Source organism: Pipistrellus kuhlii, unplaced genomic scaffold, assembly GCF_014108245.1.
Source record: "Pipistrellus kuhlii isolate mPipKuh1 unplaced genomic scaffold, mPipKuh1.p scaffold_m20_p_17, whole genome shotgun sequence".
NCBI classification, from domain to species: Eukaryota; Metazoa; Chordata; class Mammalia; order Chiroptera; family Vespertilionidae; genus Pipistrellus; species Pipistrellus kuhlii.
In genome coordinates this window covers 15047043-15053442 of record NW_023425482.1, presented here as the reverse complement: position 1 = coordinate 15053442, position 6400 = coordinate 15047043, and positions in this window count along the sequence as shown.

Sequence of the window (6400 nt, the reverse complement as noted above, 5' to 3'; positions counted from 1 at the left end):
AAGTTCTCTAATTTTTTTGTTCTTTTTAAAGGTCTTTTTTTTATCACTTACATCTTCATATAAATTTTAGAAAAAGCTGTTAGTTTAAAAAATAAATGTGTTGGATTTTAATTGGAAGTGCATGAAACCTATAGATGAATTAAAAAAAATAAAGCTTTAGGCCGAAACCAGTTTGGCTCAGTGGTAGAGTGTCGGTCTGCGGACTGAAAGGTCCCAGGTTCGATTCTGGTCAAGGGCATGTACATTGGTTTCTGTCACATCCCCGGTGGGGTGTGTGTAGGAGGCAGCTAGTCAATGTTTCTAGCTCTCCATCTCTCTCCTTTCCTCTCTGTAAAATATCAATAAAATATATTAAAAAAAATAAACCTTTACAATATTATTCTTCCATCCATGAACATTCGTTATCCTCATTGGTTGCATCTTTATTTATTTTGATAATTTTGTATAATTGTTATATTTATGCTCATATAAGTTGATATTTTTATGCTATTGTTAAATATTTTTCTGATTATTTTATTGCCTTTAAATGGAAATAAAATTGATTTTATATTAATCTTGTATTCTATAAGATTCTTATAATCAGTTAAGGTGAAAAATTATCTTTAGATTTATATGTTTTATATATGTAACATGTTGATTTTAAAAAGTTTTATTTATTCTTTGAAATTATTGTAATTCTTTTTCTTTCTTAATTTTTCTTGCTTGGACCCTGAGAAAATTATTGAACAAAAATGGTGATAAGTAGATATTTTAACCCCTCCCCCTTTAATTTCATAGGTAAATCTTTCAATATTCACTATTGTATCTCACTTTCAGATATTAGGTTTTTTTTAGCTAGCTTAAGGAAGACTTAGCATTATAACCAGTTTTACCATTAAAACATGTGATATATTATCATATGCTTTCTTTGAAATTATTAAGATAATCATATATTTTTATTCTTTATTCTGTTAATATAATAAATTATATGATTTATTTTTAGATGTTATAACCAATTGTATAGTCCTGGAATTAATTCAACATTCTTCTGGAATTTTTTGGGGGGCTAATATTTTAGATAGGATTTTGTAAGTATGTTTATGTGTTTGTCAGATTTTGGTATGATAGTTATTACGGTCTCAATGTAAGTTGAGAATTTCACTCTTTTTATATTCTCTACAACCGTTTTTTATAAGATTGATGTTAATTCTTAAAATATTTGGAATAATTCAATTGTGAAATCATTTCAGCCTAAAGTTTTTTTTTAAAAAAGATTTTTATTAATTTCAGAGAGGAAGGGAGAGAGGGAAAGAGAGCTTGAAACATCAGTGATGAGAGGGGATCATATATCAGCTACCTCCTGCATGCCCCACACTGAGGATCGAGCCCACAACCGGGCATATGCCCTGACCAGGAATTGAACTGTGACGGCCTGGTTTATAAGCCAATGCTCATCCATTGAGTCATGCCATTTGGGCAGCTTAGAGTTTTTTTTTTTTTTTTTTTTTTTAAATTTTAAATACAGCTGCAGTTTTTAATAGGTATAGGAATATTCAGATTGCCTGCTTCTGTGTCAATTTTACTAAATTGTATTTCACTAGCAATCTGTTCATTTTACCTACATTTATATAAAGTTGTTCTTGTCTTTTTACGTCTTTTATATTTTTCATTCTTGACCGTTTGGATTTTCTTTCAATGTCTCTCTTAAAAGTATTTCCATTATTAAACTATTATTTTTCAAACTCCTTAGTTTATAAATCTTTCTCCGTGTGCTTTTCTTTATATTTTATTACTTTCTTATCTTGTGTTTACCATTCCCTTTCTTTTATTTTTTATTGAATAACTTACTGAGATAGATATTTAGATTATGGGATGTCAGAATTAATATTTTTTCTAAATACCCCTCCAAGGTTATAAGTTTCTATTCTAAATCTTTAATATGTCTCTGAAGATTCACTATGATTTATGTTCAATATATTTCAATTTAACTGATTTAAAAATTACATTGCAATATTAACTTTGAATTAAATATTGGGGGAGGGGGGCGGTTCTGCTTATATTTTCATTATTGGTTTTTAACAATTCTAATTGGTCAGAGATACACATGGAATTATCTTAATCTTTATAAATTTGTTGAGACTTGCATTATGGTTTAGACCACATGTGTCAAACACAAGGCCCGCGGGCCAAATCCGTCCCGCCAGGCCTTGCAATGTGGCCCGCACCGCGCTGTCATCACTGCACTCCGCTGAGTTTCCATCACAATGACAGTTTATGACTGTTCAGTAAACCATTCGGCCCGCGATTTAGGCTGGATTTTAGATTTTGGCCCCTTCTCTGATTGAGTTCGACACCCCTAGTTTAGACTATTATCAATTTAAAAAATGCTCCACATCATCTTAGGAAAAATGTGTATCTTCCAATTGTTGAGGATGGTGATGTATATGTTGATAGGATCAAATTTTAAAATTTTATTCTTCAAAACTTCTCTATACTTAGCTAATATTATTGATTTCTTATTTTATTTATTACTGAGAGCAGATCTACTTTGCTTGTGTTTAGATACTGTTTTATGAAGTACATAACTCTTTCTGATAGGTGGATTATATAATCACAATGAAATATTTTTTTTCTGTAATAATCTTCTTGCCTTGAAATTTATTTTTTTCCGTATTGGTATAGCTTATATGTACAATTTGGGGCAATATTTGTATTACATTTGTATTACATATTACTTTTTCATTCTTTCCTTGTCAACTTATCTTTAGCCTTATTTTTAAGTTATATATTATTATTTTATTTTACCTAATCTCATGAATTTTCTTTTAGGAAGTATTTAGTGTATTTATATCCTATTGAATTACCTATATATTTAGGTATTACCTATTTAGATTATATTTAATATTTTATTAATACCGTATTTTTCGGACCATAAGACGCACTCCCCCCCCCCCCCCCCAGAAGTGGGGGGAAAAAGTCCCTGCGTCTTATGGTCCAAATATAGCCTACACATATACTTTAAAAAAAAAGTTTTTTTACTTGCCCGGCTCTGTGTGGTCTCTGTGTGCTTGCCCGGCTCTAAAATGGTTCTAAATGCTGCTGTTTACTTTACAAGGTTGATTACATGTGTTTATGACTGTGATGTTGGGTTTTAATGCACATAAAATATTTTAGGACACTATTTGTTTCAGAATCTTTTTTTCTTCATTTCCCTTCTCTAAAAACTGGTGCGTCTTATGGTCCGGAGCGTCTTATGGTCCGAAAAATACGGTAGTTTCTGAACATATAGTACTTTTAGCACTTAAAATCCTATATAATAAAAGCCTAACATGCTAGGTGTTTGACTATTCATTTGACCATTCGACCAGTCGCTGTGATGTGCACTGACCACTAGGGGGAAGACGCTCTGACCAGTAGTTTAGCTTGCTACTGGGTTCTGGCCGATTGGGACTTGGTGAAATGGGCTGGGCATGTCCTGGAGCCCTCCTGTGGTCCCTCTCCAGCTCTGACTGTGCATCGGTGGGGTCCTGGATTCCGAGAGGGTGCAGGCCAGGCTAAGGGTCCCCACTGTTTCACAAATCCATACACTGGGCCTCTAGTATTTTATAAAATATTTTATCTCCTGATGACATAGTCTCTCAGTTTTGTTTATCTGAAATTCTTTTCATTTAGCTTTCTTTTTGAAGGATATTTGCTCCTAGGTATAGATATCTAGATTGCTTGCTTTTTCCCCTAGCACTTTGATGATGCCATTTCATTAATTTCAGGCTTTCATAGGTTCTGTTTAAGTGTTAACTGTCAGCCTTATTGTTTCTTTAAAGGTGATTCATCTCTTTTCTCTAGCTGATTTGAAGATTTATGCCTTGTGTATTGAATTTTTAAGTTCCCTGAAAATGTGGAAATCTAGTTTCCTCAGATTTTGTACCTGATGTTGTCAGAGCTTTACTTGTATTTGTCAGACTTACTAGAGCTGCATATATAAGCCTGATGGATTTTTCTGGAACACTGCTCTAGCTGTTTATGTAGTAGTGCTAAAAATGCAGTGTTTCTGGAACACTGCTCTAGCTGTTTATGTAGTAGTGCTAAAAATGCATCAAAGCAGTCATTAACTAGTGACTGGCAATTACTGGTGTATAATTTTTAATGGTTTTCCCTATCCCTGGTTGGGATAATTCTGGAACATGTATATTTCACCCTGAGTTTCTCCTATGGGATTAGCTATCTTAATAATGTATCTTTTATTACTTGCCTTCCCTCCCCTGCATCACTTCCTCCATGTCAGTGTTTCACTTCCAAATAAACCACTTGTACTCAAGACCTCATCTGAGGGTCTGAGATTACCCTAACCCCAAGGTATTAAAAAAGGGCCTTATGATGCTTTTGCTAGTGGGAATAACATGGAGGTCAGGTGATACGTGGAGCTTATGGCCCCCCAGTCTGCTTCACTGTGAACCTAATGGTTCCTCAATGTACCTTTTGTCAATTTCCCAGTTCCTCATTACACAATGAGGATACATATGCTTATAATTTGGCAGAAGTTTTACATTTGTTAGCTGACTTATGAAGAAAGAACCATAATGTTTTGGAAAAACAAGTGAAAACCCATACAAATCCTTTCTGGTCAAGGGACTAAATGAGAAACCATAACACATCTTGAGATAAATGACAGATTTAGTGTCACTCTATATACTTAAAGGTGCAAGGTCAGTGGTACTTAATATATTTCCATTTGATTAACTACTCTGAGTCTTGAAAATATCAGGTAGATTATGGAAAATTATGGGCAACTACCATAAATTTAACCAAGCAATGACACCAATCACAAACACACTTGTGCACTTGCCAACACAGTGATAAAGGCAGATAACGTCTTAAAATTATTATGAAAACATTGGTGACTCCACAGAAACCCCGAAAGTGACATGCACACCCTTAGGGTCTAAGAACCAAGAGTACTAGGGTTCCCTTTCCGTATTCCCAACGACCCCCTTGAGGAATTGGTATTGCAGTTCTCAGGAGAGAGGTGATTCTACCAGGGTATACAGTAAGAGTTCCACAAAAGCTAAACAAGATCCTGGTCATTCTGGACTCTCATGGAGGAGCACAGAATGCATTTGAGAAATTATTCACTGTCAGTGTTAACTGATCATTTTAACCATGAGGATATAGAGTTGCTGCTATATAATGAAGACAGGGAGATTCATTGTGTTTTCATATCTATTAATTGACCAGAAATAGATAGTAGCAGGAAGCATGACTTAATAAGAGCATGGTAACCAGGGCCTCAGAGCCCTCAGGTATAAAGATGTAGTTTATCCCAGATCATCAGAAGCACTGCCCTACTATGAGGAGTCTTGACTGAGTAGTAGAAGACATAGATAGTGAATACTAGTTGCAGCTTTTAGATGAGCTGCAATGAAGCATGTTTCATTTCACTAAAACTCCCGTGCATGTCAACATATTAAAACATTTAATCTTGAAGAGTAGGTGTCAGGATAGAGCAGCTTTGGCTTGGGTGTGGGTTATTTTGAGTACTACAAAGGGTGGTCTATAGCAGCTACTGTCAGTACCTCCTCAGATACCCCAAAGCTTACTATAATACAGTATATCTTTCTGCTCTAGGTAATTGAAAGCTGCCAGTATCTGTATCTTCGTGCTGCATGATTTATTCTGGAAGACTACTCTATCTGGCATATCCATGGAAGGCTAGAAGTGCTCTGTGGTTAACTAACTCCCTCAGGAATATCCCTTAACCAAAGCCAGAAGAGAAAGTGTAGACAGCTCCATCCCATGAAGGCTTGGATGGGTTATATCTGAGGTATGTGCTTTACAACATTTCACAGAGTTAATCCAGGCTTAAGTTATAGCTGTCCTCTGTCTGTATCTGGCCTACTAAGGCATCCTTATTGGTTGCTTCCTCTTACTACATCATCTCCCACATCCTTCTTGTTATGTTCATTGCAGCTCCCAAATGAAGTACTTGTACTAAGATCTTTGTTTCAGGAAACACCCAAACCACCACTTTTTTCCTAGGTTTTTCTGCCACAGCTTGGGAATTAGGAAATTCCTTACAGGTAAAAGTGTTTTAAATGTCAAGTTCACTTCTCTACTCTTCTTTTCTCTCTGGGTTCTTGACCCTTCAAGTCCTTACTGATTGGGTAGCTTCCTAATGCCTTCAAAGAGATTCTAAAAGTTTATCTAGTTATTACAGGTGTGTTCAGTGAAAGAGTTGGTCCAACATAACTGAGAGCAGAAATCAGCTTCTTTTATAAATCCATATGTGAATTAAAGAAACTTTAATGAGATCTAAAATTAGTTACCGCCTTCTTCTATGACATTTTGAAAACTCAAGAAACATTTAAAAAATGTAACATTAAATTTTCTAGAAGTGAATAATAACCGAGCCAAGCTCAAGGCGTTC